An 18,896-nucleotide genomic window follows, 5' to 3' on the forward strand; every position below is an offset into this window, starting at 1 on the left:
GACACGGTGCCCCACAACATAGTGAGATGGCATCGGAGCCACGAACCAGACGCGGACACGGTGCCCCACAACATAGTGAGATGGCATCGGAGCCACGAACCAGACGCGGAGCGTCCTTCTGCTCCCACGTCTTATAGTCTAGCGCAGGAGGCAATTTAAAAAGCTTAAATAATTCAACCTAATTATTTAATAATTTTAATCATTTTTATTTCTGAATCATTTTAATAATCTTTAATAAATTAAATTTCTAAATAAATATAAAAATAAGATAATTTCAAACTGTAAGTGCTACAAAAATGAAAAAGGAGGCATTGTAATGCGGAATGGATGGGGAAGGGGTTGTGAGCTGGGGACTGGGGGGCGGAATGGTAGATCCGTGATCAGAGAAAACCCTCGCAGGCGAAGATCCTGGAGCTGGAGCTGAATCGTGAGCTGGAGCTGTGAGGTAACGCCGGGCGCTGGCAGCCTGCCTCACTGGAACTGCAGCCTGGAGTTTTTGGACCAGATCTCTGTCTGACGTGCAAGTCAGAGCGTGCACAGTGCCTCCTGAATTTCGCTCTGTGCCGAGCATCACCCCCTTGCTTCTGTGTTTACTCCATGGCACCATCACTCTCTTTTAGCACTCCTTAAACATTGAGCGGTAAACCTTTTGCCTCGCAGTGGTTTGCCAATGCCCTCTCTGTCGGGTCTTTTATCTTGGCCATGTTGGTGTGTGCATGTGATTGATAGGTCCAACAGAGTGGAGGGCACTTTTGGCTCACTAAAGACAGTGACCATCCATCGCTTTCAAAGTGACAAAGATAATTCCCAGTGGTTCTCCAACTAGGCTGCTATGAGAACCACTTGGGAAGATTTCAAACCTCCCAAGGTCCAGATTGCAACCTCTACCATGTAAATCAGAATCTCTGAGTATGGAACCCAACATCGGTATTGTTTAATCTCCATCAGTGATTCTAATGTGCAGCTAAGTTTGAGAACCATTGGGTTAGAATCACCTGTGAAGATATAAAAAATTATGGATGTCTGGGTCTCACTCACCAGAGATTCTAATATAATTGGTTTGAGGCAGATCCCTGGCATTGGTATGCTTCCTCAGCTCTTCCTGCTGGATTATGCTCTGTAGCTGTGGTCGAGAACCACTGTTCTTAGGAACCACTGAACCTTAGGAAGACAAGATGATTTGGCCGTGATATATCCATGTTTTCTCCTGTAAGTATTAAGCTGTTGGCCAGAGTTAGGGTTACCATCTCAGCCTGCTGATTTTGAGCAAACCTACAGCCAGGTGGCTATTGACCATGACCTAGGACTCACTAGCACCATGCTCCGACCAGCTGAACTGATCAGCAGCAGATTCTTGCTGGCTGCACATCAGTGGGAATGCTCCTGCCAACGCCTAGCTTAATTAAGTAAAAATAGTAATGATCATGGCCACACAAGGTGTTGATAGAGTAGCGATCCCAGTGAATGAAGCAGCACTCACTTATGTTCTTGCTCTGAATTAGACAGAGGCCAAAGAAATTTGGTCGCTTTAAACATGTGACTCCATGTTTCATTTCAAGCTTTATGAATGTGACAAAATTTCCCAATTCCAGCCAGTGACTGTGGAGAGCTAGAGATATCTACAAGGATCCACCAATGATATATTTAGCTTTCAGTGAGGAACAAAATATCAAAGAGAACATGGCCATAATGCAGATTATCTGTTGAAAATGGAAATTGATTGAAGGGATTTCAGCAACTGAAGGAGGACTTGATGAGTCCTACATTGAGCATGTGACATACTGAATTCTGACGTGCAGGTCAGAGCTCCCACAGTGGCTCCTGCAGTTAGCTCTCGGCTGAGTCTGGAGCAACAGAGAAGCTCTGCCCTTCTGAAGCTTATATTCTGATGTGGTCTAACAGGCGATAAATTCATAGGGGAAAAAAAGAGATTTCTAATAAATTAGGTGGGTGGTTTCAAAGGCTTTTTCATAACTGTGGCTACATATCATGGTGGCTTGATTTAAGGTGATAGCAGTGGAGGTAAAAGGAAGTGGCCGGGTTTGCAGAACACATTGGGATAGTGCTAACTTGATGGATGGATGGATGTGACATGGGGATGAGCTAAAGAAAAAAATGAATGATGATTCCTGAGGTTCTGGTTGGAGCAACCAGGTGGCTAGTGGCACGATTTACTGTTTGGAAGACTGAAAGAGGAGCAGGTTTGAGGGAGACATCAAGAGTTCTACCTTGGACCCCATGAATTTGAGACACCCCAGTGGGGAGGTCAAGCAGATGAGAGAACATCTGAGTCTGGAGCTCGGGGAAGAGGTCAGAACTGGAGCCGTAAATCTGGGAATGAACACAACATGAATATCCCAGGACTGGATGAAATCACCTCCAAGGGTATGGTTTTCCATGGTCACGTGGCCCCACAAACACCCTGAAGACACAACTGCTTTGCTGGAGCACCCGTTTCTCTGTATTTTCAGACAGGTGAGCATGAGATGAGTGTCCATGAGCTTGATCACAGACCTTCCTTCTGAAGGAGGTTCTATCATCATTTTCATCAAGGTCAAGGGGCCCCATGACCCTTATCTGTCTTTCACTCAGCGTGGTCTGAAGACAGCCTAGGAATCACAGAATCATAGGCCTGTGTACCAAGAAGAGACAGCGCTATAAAGGCTCAGGCTGGGGGAGAAGAGAAGAATACTAATTTGATTCTGCTCAAAGTTATCACCACCCCCAACCCCCCACCACCCAGAACGGGAAGAAGACTGAAAAGCATTTCTACAGCCAGTCCACGACAGGGCCGAAGCCGGTGCACAGATGACTGAGGTCAATGTGAAATTCAGAGGGACTTTCCACCGCCTCTCGGAATCATCTGAATTGCAGCCCCCTCTTCCTAATTAGTGTGGACTCAAGACATGCAAATTCACTTTTACATTAGCCTAAGAAAAACATAATTAAGAAGTTGTCTGGTGAAAGAAAGAAAAAGTACATGATGTATTCCAGGGCCAAATTGCAAATGACTTTCGAACTTTATACTACTTGGAACTAGCCACACACTGAATCTTCATTAGCATAGATAGTAAACACTTGGCTCCAAGCCCCACCAATAAGTCTTGCTGACATCTTTGCGGCTTGTGGTTCAGGAAAGGACTCAGAACCACTTACAGTCCCTCTGGAGGGTTGAGATTCTAAACAAGACTCACTCCAGGTGCACCCATTTCGTTAAATGAAGTCTGGGAGCAGCCCTTTGATGTCTCTTAATTTTGTATGTCCTTTCCATACCAATTGAATTAATTCCTTAGTTTCATGTACCCTAAAACCAACAGGCTTCTCCCAGCCTACAGAAAATTCTGTTGCCTTTGACAATTTGACATGCATTTTTCTGCAATGATAGAGAAAAGGGCTGACAGCCCGTTTAGTTAAGGCTACAGGCAAAAACTCCCTCGGTTTCAAAGCGCAAATACTTTTCGCTATCATGAGGACTCCATCAACAGACGTAAATTAAATATTCATGCCTAGTGTCATGGAATTGCTGTTTGGAGGCTATAAATGAAGTGCAGTCCTGCACCAAAGGACGATATTTCAGTCGACAGCAGACCACATATAAGGCAGTGGTCCCATAAGATCACTACCATATAGCCTAGGTGTGAGGTAGGCTGCACCATCAAGATGCATGTAAGTGCACTCTAGGATGTTCACACAATGATGAAATCGTGTAACGATGCATTTCTCAGAAAGTATTCCCATCATTAAGCAACTCATGACTGTATAAGTGTCTCACAAGAGCCATCATCAACATTCATAGTTGTCAATCTTTGATATATGTTGAGTGTACTCAACAGCATTTTTGCTATAGCGTCAGACTTTTCTTATCAGGAAGGCAATGAATCACTGGATTTGTAATTTCTGACACCAAGAGGAGGTTGCTTAAAAAAAAAGTTATAAATGAAGCCAAGTACTTACCCTGGTGTCCTTAAGGTTTCTTCTACATTTTAGCTTTGGCCGTTGGGAGTGGGCAGCATTTGTATGCTGGCTCTGCTGAACTACACACGTTTCCAGTCCAGAAGCATCTACACCAGGGATCCCAGATTCAGAGCCTCCCGCGACCAGCCACGCTGTACGGAGAAGTGGACTGTGGTGACATGGAGAGACATCACTACTTCATGCCCACTGAAGGATGCCTCAGAATTGCCTGAACTTCTGGTTTTTCAAAAGAAACCAAATCCAGACTTTTGCCTATCTCTCAATTTTTAAATGTTATGTCAATTGAAAAGAATTAAATGTGTACAATCGAATCAAAGCATATCCATGGGCTGGATTCAGTCCACAGAGCTCCAGTTTATAAACTCTGAGGTGAACAGCATCCGAAGAATTGACCTTTGCAAAATGGAAACATGAAAACTCTACGCCTTGAGGAATATTCTTCAGCCATAAAGGGAATGAAGAGTTGATGCACACTGCAGCATGGATGGACCTTGACGACATTATGCTTCATGAAAGAAGCCAGTCACAAAAGACCAAATATTGCATGATTGAGTTCCTAGGAAATGTGCAGAAACCGCAAATCCTAGAGACAGAAAGTGGATTAGTGATTGCTTAGGGCTGGAGGAAGGTGGTAGGTGGGGGAGGAGAGGGAAGAGCTACAGGGTTTCTTTTTGAGGTGATAAAAATGTGCTTGGGGCCGGCCCCGTGGCGGAGTGGTTAACTTTGCGTGCTCCACTTCGGAGGCCCAGGGTTTCGCTGGTTTGGATCCTGGGCACGGACATGGCACCGCTCATCAGGCCATGTTGAGGCAGTGTCCCACATGCCACAACTAGAAGGACCCACAAGTAAATGTATACAACTATCTACTGGGGGGCATTTGGGGAGAAAAAGCAAAAAAAAAAAAAGATTGGCAAGTTGTTAGCTCAGGTGCCAATCTTTAAAAAAAAAATGTGCCAAAATTGACTGTGGTGATGGTTGCACACATCTGCGACTATATTAAAAATTAATGAATTGTACACTTAGAATGGGTGAACTGTATGATATGTGAATTATGTCTCAATAAAGCGATCAAGACAATACAACCACCATCTCTACATCTTGAGTGAGGAGCTGAAATTTTCAGCCACAAAACCATATCTGGATGTCGCACCACTTCACCCCAGCCTCCTGAAAATAGCCCTCTAAAACGCGGACTCTAAATTCTACCTCTAACTTTCCAACTTTCTAACTCTAACTCTAAACTTTCGTCCTCTTTCTAAAAAGCTTTAGGCTGAGTGATAGTTTATGTGTTCTTTGAGTCTCTCTTTCTGCCTACAGGTCATTGACATTCTCTTTATTCCATGTTTTGTTGCCATCTGCCCAATGTTGCCCAGCCAACGATTAAAAAGGGAAAAAAAATCCTTCATTTCTCATCCTTTCTCTGGTGGTGGGAAGTCCAGCCAGCCTCAGACTCCCAGTTAAAGTCAGGCAAATATTGTGATTTCCTCTCTTCCTTGGAAATTCCACTTTAAGAACACTAATCTTAAGGATAAAATTGGCTTAAAGTCTTAACTCGTTAATATACCTTTGTCTTATTAATCAGGAGGGGGATATGCAGCTCATTATGTGGGTCCCAAGGGTTAATCCAAGCCCTCTCCTCGTACAATACACTGAACACACGGGCGTTATACACATCGTGAAGGGCTTTTTGAGAAACTCCCCATTGATTCCCTTTTTGCCTTTTTTAATGCAGGATGTTTGCTTAGCAGATCAAAAGAAGTTTGTATTATTATGATCCGGAGTCTTCGGTAGCAGTTAATGTAATAAATAAAAATCTATATTTGACCGCATCCTGGAGAATGTCAAGACTGCTTGGTCGATTGTTTTAGCGGCTTACTAAATTTAAACAGTGGCAGTAACAAGGCCCAGGTTCTCCCCACAGTTATAAATTCCTCCTCAAGGGGATTTCAGTAATGCTGTCTAATCAGCTTAAGGAGTTAATTAAACAGCTGTCACTTAGCTTCTTAATTCTGAAACTTGATGCTAAATAAGATTTTAAATTAGTTATGCAAAACTAAGCAGCGCCTTTGTGATCCCAGGAGATTCCTTCAGGTGGTGCAGAATAAAGGAGGCCTTATTCCCAGACAGCAGGGGCCGTGGGGTGACCTGGAGGAATGAACTGGGTCCTAGGAAAAATCTCACCTCGCTCTTGAGTGTAGACAACTAGGCAAGAGTTCCAAATCTCCCCCTTTGTGTCCAAAAGGGGCGTCACTGTGAGTATGATTGTTATCTACTAGGATAGAAGTCACAGATTGGAGCCCATAGGTCAGCACAACCTGTAAATGTGTTTTGTTCAGGCTTCCCAGTGGTTTTCACAAAAGGTGAGCCAATTATAAAAATCAGATTTCACATAAAAATATTGATTCTCGGCTTCTCTCAAAAGATCAGGAAATGTGTGAACCTGGGTCTGCGTTCCTACAAAGCAACACTTAGACGGAGCTAAAACTGTCCACTTTTGATCAGGTGTGAGACCCTGGCCCACCTACCATCAGCATTTCCCAGGCCCCAAGTTGAAACCATAGTTTCGACACCGTGTCCCAGGACATCTGTCTTGGCGGAGAAATGGTGCCACTGTAGACAAGAGCAAACTGTATGAGAATTGCCCTGTCTCCTGAGATGCCACGTGAGTTCTTACCCGGAGGCTTTGAAAACTCCCATAGGAGAGGTGGAAATGAGTAGAAACGCTCAAGGTCCAACCTGCATCGCCCTGTGGTCCTTCCCAGAAGCTTCCTCTAGAAACAAACCTGATGTGAAGAATGAAGGTGGCCAAGAACTCATGATTTTGCGTTTCATTCAGACGTTTCTTACTGCAAGCCTGCATGCTCCAGGCACTGAGCTGGAGCTGACTGCACGTGACAGTGGAGCCCCATCTTATGTAGGATTTGAGATTCCAAAGTGAATGCATGATGTGAAAATAACACACAATCAACATGACCCTTGAACACTCCTCAAACTACTCATAAATACAGTCTATCAGCCTCAAAACCTCCAGTTTTTTCTCCAGCATCAAAACAGATCATCGTTCCTCGGTTGAGCACCAGATAAAGTTGTTGGCTTATGCACAGGAAGCCTGTGTGTGAAAAATATGTTTAATACTAAAGTTACTATCAGTGCAGTAAGACGCTCACACCGGGAGCGGCTGTGAGTGCTGAAAACGACTGAGGGAACAGCAAATTCCTGCCACCAGTCTTAGCTTCACTCCAGGACACAGCGGCAGTTCACTAAAGGGCAGGGCAGGTTATCTCCCTCCTCCCTCCCTCTCCATCTCCCTCTCTCCTTCTCTTCCTCCTTCCTTCCCTCCCTTCCTCCTGCCTACCCTCCATCTTTCCTCCCTCCCTCCTTTCTTCCTTCTCTGTCTCCCCCTCCCTCTCTCTCTTGCTTCATCCTTTGGCCAAGAACATATTGAATGCATATGTCATGGCATGTATTGCATGATACTATGAATATAACAAACCTCATTGAGAATTAATAATGCCAAGCGCAGTTTTAACACTTTGCATGCATCAACTCATTTGCTCTTTGCAAGAGCTCTCTGAGATAGACACTGTTTGGAACCCAAACCCTGAACCCTGTTTTCTGGATGAGAAAAATGAGGTGCAGAGAATTTAAGTAACTCACACAACTAGTTAGGAGCCAAGCTGAGGTTTGAACCCAGGCAGCCTGAGCCCACAGCCTGTGCAGGGAATGCTAAAGCAGGCTTCTACTGTATCTCGGTTAGATCTTCTTTCAAGATGAGAAAACTGGGCACCCGAAAGCTTACATAGGTGCCCCAGGTCGCCTAGCTATGTAAAGCTCCTTCAAACTGGGCCCCCTTTCTCCACCCCTGCTCCCAGAGTGGTAGACACGGCTGGATGAGGTCCTGAGGTCAGACCGGGTGGATGATGATAACAATGCTAACATGCAGTTTTGCTTATCACACGCCAGGCATAGTTCTCAGTCCCTTCCACATGTGCAGTCCTCACATCAACCCAACAACGTGGAAACTTTTACAATCCCCATGGTACAGATGAGGAAACTGAGGCACAGTGCCGTCACTGGTTTGCCTAGAGTCACAGAGCTGGAAGGCATAGAAAGTGGAGTTCAAAGCCAGGCTGCTTGGCTCCAGAGCTGGTATTCTTCACTCCAGCTCAAATGCCTTCATATTTATTTTATATAAATATAGTTTATCTCTAATAAACAATAATATGCTGATTATTTCCACCTGCAGAGATTAAGAAAGACGTAGCCTTTAAGTTGAGTCTTGAGCTTACTATTTTAGGATCATTTTTAATAACAAGGCTTGCTGGTACAAAAAATATGATTTTTTAAATGTATTCACGTTCAGTTTTGGAAGGTACACGTACTACATACAAAGTTCTAGTTGCACAGAGCCCTATGGAGTCTGTAATTGCTGCTGACATGAAGTCGATGATTTCCCTCCTGCTTCTGCAGTTTTTAAATTTCTCCCATCCTTTGGCGCATATGTTTATTAAAACAAACCCTGAATCTAGTAAAGGAAATCTTTGTGGTACGCCTGGAGAATGTATCAGTTGGAACAGAAGCACGGAAGCTTCTGCCGGGGAGATTCCCCAGGAGAGTGGAGAGGTCGGTGAAGAGCTTGACAAAAATAAAGGTTATGATAAAGGTGAATTGTGAAAAGCAGAAGAAGAGAAACTCAATCAGTAATCCCAGGATACATGAATATTAGAATAAGAGGAAATGGAATCTTAGTACACAATTTAGCCCTACCTTGGGGGTTCTCAAATGGGGGCGATTTGCCCCCCAGGGAACATTTGGCAAAGTCTGGAGACATTTTGGTTGTATGACTGTTGGACGATACCAGCATCTAGTATGTTGAGTCCAGGGATGCTGCTAAATATACACAGTGCACGGAAGAGCCTGATGACAAAGAATTCTCCGGCCCCAAACATCAATAGTGTCGAGGCTAAGAAACTCTGCTCCGCGGCGAACGATATTTGTATGAGTATAATAGATCCATTACTGGCTTTCGACCTTTAGATGTGACCTTTGTGCAAAGCATGGGAGGTTTCATTATATTTCAGGACACACTGTAGATGTTATCGACCTTGAGAGTATAGTAGTAAAAGCTGGAAATGAGAAAAGCTTGGAGGTCAACATGGTAGAAAGAGCTGCAGGAGGATTAAGCAGAGCTAATATTCTCATAACGTGTGTGTGAGAAAAACTACGCCACAGCATAATGAAACAGTCATTTATGTGTTTTTCTGTCATGGCTCTGGGATTGGACAGGACTCAGCGAGGTGGCTCCTGCTCGGGTCGGGGAGTCATCTCGAGGGCTCCTCATTGACACATCTGGTGGGTTGATGCTGGGTTTCAGCCACGGCTGTGGACCAGACCCCTCACAGGTGGCCTCTCCATGTGGCCTGGGCTTCCTCACAGCATGGTAGCTGAGTTCCTGGAGCCACTGTCCCCAGAGAGAGAACCAGGTGGAAGCTGTCTCGCCTCTTATGACTGAGCCTCAGAAGTGACAGAGCGTCACTCCCACTGTGTTCTAAACTTTAGACGTGAGTCACCAAGGCCAGCCTGTGTTGAAAGTGAGGGTAACTAGAATCCACCTCTGCCTAGGAGGAATGACAAGGAATCTACAGACATTTCTTTAGACCACTCAGGAATCAGCACATTATCTCTGGATCAGAGGTATGTTTGCTTAAAATTGTAAATATAGCCAATAGAAGAACCAGAACAGGAATATAACTATATTGACTGAGGAAGGAGAGAAAATAGAATGGAGAGAGAAGATGTCATTTGTCATACCAGAAAATCAGTAGATAATGTCTAAACCTACTATATCAAGAAAATGTAGTATAACACATTATATAGACACGCGAGAAAAACCTTATTACATAGTTAGAAGAGTTGGAAGTGGTTGCCTGAGGGGAACAAAATGGGGATGGGGTGGTCTTTTGTGGCATTTTGTGATAAACTTTTTCATAAATTTAATATTTAACAATGCATAACTTTGATAAGATTTTTAAATTCACAGAAAAAAGAAAAAGCACTATGAGTTTGGCTTGCGTTTCATTGGCTTCCAGAAGACAGCCTAACTGGTAGAAGGCGTGAGCTCTCGCCAGCCTCGTGTGGGCTCTGCAATGTGATATCTTGCCGCTTCCCCATGGGTGGAAGGGTAATTTTATTTTCCCTGGAATGGCGGCTAAAATGCAATAATTCTTCCTACCGCGCCACAGCAACTGATGTACTTTAAAAAGCAGAGTGGTTTATACATTTGTTGGCAGTGCAGATGCCAAATTGACTGATGCTCTCCACTTGTTAAAAGAAGCACACAGGGTATTTATAGGGATGCAGCATTATCGCTAATGAGATGTAGTGTTTCTCTGGTCATCTAATAGCTCTTCGGTTTAATGTGGTATGAATGAGAAACTCCCAGCCCATCATCACTGCAGTGTTTGTTATTTCCTGGAGGTGCAGGTGGCGGGGCTGGAATGACGGAGCTTGGCTGAACAAGCCAAAGACAAGGACAGGGTGATGAGTCATCATTCTATTTATTAGGTTATTGATCTTTGTTGGGAGATGCATTGAAAAGATTTAAGAAATTAATGACAGTTAAGAAATCACGTTGAGGAAGAGCGTGGCTGCAGAGGAGTTGGGTGTCCACACTGCCTTGGGCTGGGTCTGCCCGACTCATCACAGCAGAAACCAGGGCAGCCGACCAGGAGATGAAGGGCCAGGCGCCCAGCACGTGGAGGAAATTTTGAGTTTTCATACCTGTGTATTAGTCAGGATGGATCAGGTTGTATTGTGGTGACAAGTAGCTCCAAAATCTCATTGCCTTACGACAAAGAAGGTCTATTTATTACTCCTGCTACCTGTCCTATATGGGCCAGTAGGAAGTTCTTCTCCAACAGTGACTCAGGTAACCAGGCCAGCAGAGGCTCTGCATCTTGTAGCTGCCCCATCTGGAAGATGCAGCCTCCTCGGTCGTCAGGGCAGATGATGAGAAAGAATGGTAGCTGCGTGAGAACTTTACTGCCTCAACCCAGAAGTAACAAACAACATTGACCCTCACGTTTGAGTGGCTAGGAGTATTTATATGGCTTACCTAACTGCAAGGGATCTGGAAAATATGGAGGAGCAAATGGAAATTTGCCGAGTCTTCCTTTCTCTGCCAAAAGCTCGAACTTGCCTGCACAGCATCCCCATCAGCATCCAGCCTGATTGGCCAGGCCTCTCTTCTGATTGGTCAGTACCCATGCCATGGAGGTGTTTGAGGGTTTTTCCCCATATTTTAAGTATCATCTTTAAATATGATATACTGTGGCAGGAGGAAAAAATCACTTTTGTACCTGATCTTGCCATCCATTTTTAACTAAGCAGTATATTTATATTTATTTTGCTTTAAAATCTAAGTTCACACTTTCTATATCCATTTGACATTAGATGTCGTAGAATTCAGTCTGCTATGGACAAAGAAGGATAAGGTGCTATTTCTTTGTGTCATTGGAGGTGGGGTCAAAGGCAAAGGGTAAATAATGCCAATATTATAAAATTTTAATTTAAGAGAATTAACAGACGTAGCAGAATATGCCTTTTTGTACTTCTAATGTCAGGAAAATACCAGAGCATGTAGTGTTGATATTTGTGGTGGAAAACTATCATTTGTAGCTGCCCAACAGGCATCCTCTCTACATTTTTATAGCTTCCCACTGTGTAAATCTCATCTTCTCTAGGTAAATTCCAAAAATCTGCTTTCCTCAGCCTCCCCTGAGAGAGAGCAAAGTGTCTGTGAGGGTTTAGGCTTGTAATTTAGTCTCTGCCAATTGGACACATCTGTGTGACGCTTTGTTTCCAACGTGGGGAAGAGGAAGGATGCGGCCATCCATCGGGCTGCCTGAGATTAGGGAGAGGCAATGAAGTTCGAGAACAATCTGCCTGATTTGTCAGCTTCCTGATCATGGCAGAAGCAGTAAGTCCCCGGTGGGCCCGCTCTGTGGTTCCAGGCGTTGTTGATCTTGGGAGGTTGTCTGGGGTCTGTTTCTTCAACCCTGTCAACAATGCAGGGCTTGGTCGATATTCCTTGACAAGCCCTCTTCTAATGGAATGAGCTAGTGCAGATTCCTTTGTCTGCCACTAAGATCCTTGACTCATACAGTATTTCCCCAAACTGAACATTGTTTCCAAGAAATTTTGAAGAGTGGACAAACGGGGTGAGAAAGGGAACACATATTTTATAAAACAAATATTGGCAATACAGGAAGTTGCAGAAGTGTCAGGAAGAAAATAAGAATGTTGCAAATTGTAGGTGGATCTAAAGTGTGTTCCCGAAGGGCGCAATATCAGCCCCCAAATGTGTCAGTCCTGTCAGTGTGGATCCTTGACACAGGGTGTGCGAATTCTTCCTCTCCTGATGCCCTGTGGGGATGCCACCATGTTTGTGTCCTTGATTCAATGGGGCATTGATGCGGTCTTAGTAAGTGAGCATCCAGTCTCTACAAGTGTTATGAGCCGACGAGAGAAGAAGCATTACTTCTGACACCTGCTGTATATTAGTGCAGAGGCTGGCCACGCGTCTCCATGCAAACAAGAATGCCAGGTGTGTTCCTTTTTCAAAAAGTAAATAAAATACTTACCCCAGACTTGATCATGGGAAATTTCTCTCCTGACATGGGATCAACTTTGTAACACCTGAGTCCATTCCTGGAGCTGCTGGCTCTGGCTCCCTGCCACATGCCCTCGACCTTCCTCTGCACTGGGCAGTTCCCTGACCTGTTCCCGCCTCAAATCATTCTGGACAACTATCCACATTTGCCCCAGGGAGCAAACCTCTCTGACATCCTGGGAGCCTGTCCCCAGTGTGGAGTTTACACCCCTGAGGGACTGCGTGCTTCCAGCCTGCAGGCAGACAATAGTAGCAGGCCAGGCCCCTGCAGGATAGACCTCCCCTGGTCCATGGTTGCAAACGGGACAACACATCCTATATCGGCTTTTCCTCCTTCTCTGTCTCCGTCTCCTCACCCCCTCTCTCCCCACCCCTGCAAATGAAGTCCACCCAGAGCCTTGTCACAGGCTCTGCTTTGGGGAGAATTCAGACTAATGCAATATCCAATTTGCAAACTGGTGAACTCAGGTTGATAATTTTAAAGAAATATGGAGTCTGCATCTCAATGAGAGTTAGAAGGAGACCCTGTGAAGCAATATGCTTTCACCTAACCACCTTCCTGGCCAACTTCATTAGGGAGGATTCTTTAGAAGCAAAAGAAATTGGTTCTGGATACGTTTTTTTGTTTTTGTTTTTTTTACCACTTTGGAGGTGTGGTTGACATGTAAAAAGCTGTCCATAGTTACTGTGTACAACTCAATGAGTTTGAGGATAAGTTTACACTCATGAAACCATCACCACCATCAAGGCCATAGATCTCTCCATCACCTCCCAAAGTGCTCTTTATAATGATGATGATGATGATGATGATGATGATGATGACATGTGGTGAGAACACAACGTAAGATCTACCATCTACAAGGGGATTTATTGAAAGAACATGGATGAAATAGCTGACCAGGCAGGAACCAGAACCAGTGACACCAACTTCTCAGGAGCCACTGACAAGGTGAATGTGATCCAAGCGCTCTTGCTCCTGCCTCACCCCCTCGAATGAAACCCAGATCCAGGGAGAGAGACCTGACGGCTGTGGCTTCAGAGATCCCCACCTGCTCTTGGGCCCCGGAGAGCGTCTTGATTTTCAGTCTAAAGGAGAAGGGAGAGTGTCTCCAAAGGAAAATCAATATCCTGTTATCCAAAAAGAGTCAGGCCAGCAAAACAAAAGCCATCCATCCCGGTGACTCATTGTTTCCCTTTAGAAAGTACTGTAAGGAAATCTGCCTCAATCCTTCACTCGAATCCTGTGTGCTGGAGAGTGGATGCCCTCTTCCTATGTCCTCATTAGCAGCCCCTCTAAGAAACGCTACCCTTGCGCAGGTCTATAGAAAATCAAGCTGAGTGTGCCAGTTCACTTTAATTTCCATTCCTCAAAATGCCCATCTCAGATTCCTGTCTCACTGGGTTAAATGATGTGAAATGCTCTCCTTGAGGAGAGGGGGTGGGCTGCCAGCCGCTGGGATCGGAAGAGCCTCCAACTTTCGCTAATGTTGACCCCAAGCCCATCTTCCCACATCTCAGGGAAGAGCGGCAGTCCCATTTGCACTCCATTTTATCTGTTTTATGGGATGTTTGCCCTTTTTTTTTATCGTCCTAATGGGGTGCTCGAAGCTTACCCCTATGATGCTTTTGTTTAAGAGGAAGCACTTGTTGCAGTGAACACTGCATTTATTTTTACTTCTCCCAGCCCCGTTCATCTATTTAACATGCGTGGGATCACTTCAGAACCATACATTAAATGGCCAATGATCTCCAAACACTGAAGGCAAAGAATTTTTTTTTTCATTAGGGACAATAGGCAATTAACTTACTCTTTTCAGCCTAAGATCTATGAAAAATGACGAGGACGTCTCCCAGGTTGTATCAGATAGGACTGTGATTATCTGTGAGTAAGAGAACAAAAGAAAAAAAGGTTTGAATAAGCAACATCTTAGTCTTCTCTCCAAATATGTTTGGAGGGAGAGGTCCAAGGTGGGTGTGACAATGCATCGAGCATCCAGGTTCTTCTCTGTGGGGCTCAGTCATTGCGCCAGTTTCCTGAGGCTGCTGTCACACTGCCCCGCAAACTAGGTGGCTTCAAACAACAGAAATCTCTTCTCACACTGTTCTGGAGGCCAGAGCTCCAAAGTCACGGTGTTGGCAGGGCCACACTCCCGCTGAGGGCTCCTGGGGAGAGTCCTGCCCTCCTCTTCCGGATTGTGGTGGCTCTTGGCATCCTTGACCTTCCTCAGCTTATAGATGCCTCACTCCCATCTCTGCCTCCGTCTTCACAGAGCGTCTTCCCTGCGTCTGTGTTTTCTCTTCTTATGAGGACACCAGACATTGGATTAGGGCCCACCCTTCTCCAGTATGACCTCATTTAACTTATCTAATTATATCTGCAAGGACCCTATTTCCAAATAAGGTCATACTCTGAGGTTCCAAGTGGACATGAATTTGGGGGCGACACTATTCACTCCAGTACAGTCATTGCTCATGTTTCTGTATTTATCAAACGCTTGGAGAGAATTACTAGGCACCAAGGAGTGTTACAAACACTCCACAATTATTAACTCACCTAAACCTAGGGCAAACACAAGAGGTGGGCACCAGCAATAGCCTCGTTCTACAGTTGAGAAAAATTAGGCAACCAGTTCTAAGTACTTTGCCCGAGGTCACCCAGTGGGTTGTGTCAAAGGTGAGATGTGAATCTGGAAGTCCCCCAAGAGATTCCTGCTCTTAACCACCGTGCCGTGCGGAAACACATGGCTGTTAACTGCACGCTCTCACCTTTGGGGTGCAAGATGGAGCTCCGACTCTGGCACCAGCTGTGCGTGGTGGGCAGGAGGAAAGGGAAAATGCAAAACAACCTTCAGAATCTGCTTTTTTCACAAACTTTTTTTGAAACTTCACCAAGAGACTTCCATTTATATCTCATGGACCAGAACTGTGTCACAGATTAAGGGCAGCCAAAAAATGCAATAATTTTAGCTGGGCATCTTACAGCCTTAAACAAAATTGGCGTTTTGTAGGAAGGCAGAAAAGCAGAATGGATGTCAGGTGAACAAGAAACTCTCTTAACACAGAGATCAACTTCTTGATGTTTTAGAAGGCCCCCAATGTAATGCTTTCCTGGATCCACTATCGTCCTCTCCTCTGCTTTAAAATTAATTTTCAAGGGTGAATATGAATAAATGACTGTGCTCAGATGCAAAGCAGAAGATCAGGATGCTAGAAGCATGAAGAAGTTTAAAACAAACAAACACTATAATTCTGTTCCAGTCTGTCAGACTCCCGTGGCATAAATGACTTCACAGCTATGTTGCAGCAGACTGTCCACGCCCTGTGCATTTCCCTCCTCTCCAACCGCGACAGAGTGCTCCAGACCAGTGCCAAGTGCCACTGTTGTCAGGAGGTTTTTCTGAAACTGTAGAAGGCTGCTTTGCCCAGGCCTGCCAGGGAATGGTCAGCCCCCAGGACAGCTCTCAGAAGTTGGTGTGTAAATACCCCAGCTACCTCAACCCTCAGTGGAACTAATTTTAGGTGTGTATTTTACATAATTTCCCTTCAGGGAAATGTATCATAATATAGTTCAATATATTGAACTATATAAAGTATATTATGTATTTCGTAAAACAGACCAGTCCCTGCAGGGTTAAGCTCCAGATGACCTCTGTGTAGCTGGCATAACATACACACTTACTGGCTGCCTCTTCTTCTCTGTATCGCTTCCTCACTCCTCTACTGAAGTTTCCTGAGCCTCTCAAATAAATTGCCGTTGAATCCTTGTTCCAGGATCTATTTCTGGGTAGGAACCAAACTAAGATGCGGGTCATCATTCCTCTAGCAAAATGGAGACAGTTACTGTTTCCTTACAATAGATGGTGAGGTGTTAGATCCCAGGAAAAGTATCTGTGGCCTCACTTACAAGGTTGTCTCTTTTCTCAATACCACAGTCAGCTTCTCCTCTGCTTTTCCCGCTCCTCCTAGCCTCCAGAAGTCCTCCACTTCTGCTGTGGGGCTGTCGATCCCCAGGAGGGCCTTACTGGCGTGCACAGAATGTCCTGGTGGCAGAAAGGGAGCATGGCGGAACCAGTAAGAACTGAGACAGAACCCTCTCAAGAGACTCCTGCCCTTCTTTCCCAGGCCCTGAGGGGCTGTGAGAAGGTGGACCCATGGCAATAAGGCAGCTGAGCTTTCAAGGACTTGATGAGGCCCAATACTCAGAGCAGTTGTAGGTCACAACTCAACCCAAGCCCAGGCTGTGCAGGGGCTCCCACCATCGTCCACCTCTTGTCTAGAGACTTCTGTGAGCCCTCCATATACCATCCACCTCCTGGAGAAAGCAAAGCTAGCAAGAGAGAAGGCTCTGGCAGCAAAGAATTGGAAATGCAGAGAAGGCAGGGAAATGCCAAGCCTAAGAGCTTGGTCACTCATCCTCACTGAGATCCTGTCAGCAGAATATTCTGTTCAGATAGGAAAACACCCCAACATATGGGCTTGCAGCTGCTCATCAGTTATTCCCAGTGCCATTCCTCGTGACGCTAACCTGCATGTTCAGATGCGTTAAAGGCCTTTTGAGTTTGTTGTTGAAGGGGAGATGCTCTTTACTTCTGCACCACAGATATGCAAAATTCCTTCCCCTGAAACTGGCGGCAAAGCCAGGATGCTGATCCCCACCCCACCCCCAGTCTGTTCTCTCCTTTGAGATGAGCCAGTTTGGACCAGAGAGTTAAAGAGCGTTTTTCCACTTCTTCCCAAAGTGTGGACTCTTCCTTCTCATCTCCACCCTATGGGGCAGGAAAGTATGCGTGGCCTCTGCCTCCCCAGGGGCAGCAGGAAGTAGCACCATTTTCTGACTTTGCCCCTTCATTCTTTACTATGTTTGTGCTCAAAATAAAATCGAGTCAGGCTGGGAACCACAGAGGAAAAAAAAAAGCCAAATGCATAGGTAACGGGGCATTTGGAGGCCTATGCATATTCAGACTGTCTAAGGCATGGTCTTTGAAATTCAGGAACATTTCAAGCTGGAGTCTTGTCTTTTAGAATTAAAGTAATGAAAAAAAATATATAGTTTCATATCTAAGGGCTAAGCCAAGTGAGCTAATTATAAGACGAACCTAGTCCTATAAAGGAGATCTTATATAAGAAATATAAATATGAAGTATAAAGTTAACATAAGGAAAAAAGTTATGTAATTTTAGGATGATAAACTTCTACTCCTCCTGGCGTGCTACTGAACAGGCGTTTGCGACTTCACATGAAAATCAAATTAACACGAATCTTTGCAAGCCTCGAAGAGATGGGAGCCCCCTCACCAGCTCCCAGCGCCCATCCAGATGTCTGTTGTTGCTCCTCTGAAGACAGACCAGACAAGTTCAGACGCAGAGAAGCAGCTCAGCATGGGGCCGACGCGACACCTCTTAGGGATTCGACGGGCATGTGGCGGATGGGAATTGAGCACGGTCATAGGCTAGAACTCAGCAGCCTCGCTATGCAGAGACTGCAGGTTATAGGGGGACCTTGATCCTCCTGTGATTCGAGGAGACAGTCGCTGCAGAGAGGAATGAGGGCCACTTCCTCATTCTTGGGGCTCAGTTTTCTCCTTCTGAAGAATGGGCTCATACGATCTCTCAGGACTCTGCCAGTTACAAACCACAGGAATTCTCTACGAGTAACTGCCCTGGGGAGAGGTGCAGAGAAAAGACTGCTGCTCAGTGTCTGGGAAAAGCAGCCCGAGGCATCCGGGCGCCAAGAAGAAGGGGTTCAGGCAAAGAGTGCTGAGACGTGAGGGCACGCAGGCCATGGTGTGGGTTCCGCTCCCTCCCCGTTGAGTCCTTACTCATGCCCTCCACAAATACCCGACTTTTGTCCTAGCTCATCGCTGTGTGAGGTCCTGTGAGCAGGAAGCAGGTACAGCCCCGCAGAGCTTGCAGTCTGGAAGAGGACTGAACACCTAGAAGTAAAAATAAAATGGCACCTGTGTCGGTTACCACCAGGGAGACTTCGTGCCTTTCTTTCCTGGGCTCCCAGGGCTGTGACGTTCTCAGCTGGGAAAGCCAGTAGTGAGGGCAAGCAGGCTTGTTGTGCATGGGTGTGTCACATCGATGCGGCTGAGAGAGTGTCATTGGACCCGTCATAGCATTCCAGACCTGATGAAGCCTGGAAAATCGGCAGGGAGTGAGAGGAAGCCAGAGCGACAGAGTACAGGGGGTGAGGCGTCTCTCCCAGCCTCTGCAGGCCCCTGTCACATTCTACACAAGGGGGGACTACT

General features: G+C 45.5%; 1 protein-coding gene across 1 annotated transcript in view; it reads left to right on the forward strand.

The window, feature by feature from the left end:
• TMEM132D (transmembrane protein 132D) overlaps positions 1-18,896 on the forward strand; it is a 595,229-nt gene that overhangs the window by 475,329 nt on the left and 101,004 nt on the right. The window lies entirely within an intron of this gene.

This window comes from Equus quagga, chromosome 15 (genome assembly GCF_021613505.1).
Source record: "Equus quagga isolate Etosha38 chromosome 15, UCLA_HA_Equagga_1.0, whole genome shotgun sequence".
NCBI lineage: Eukaryota > Metazoa > Chordata > Mammalia > Perissodactyla > Equidae > Equus > Equus quagga.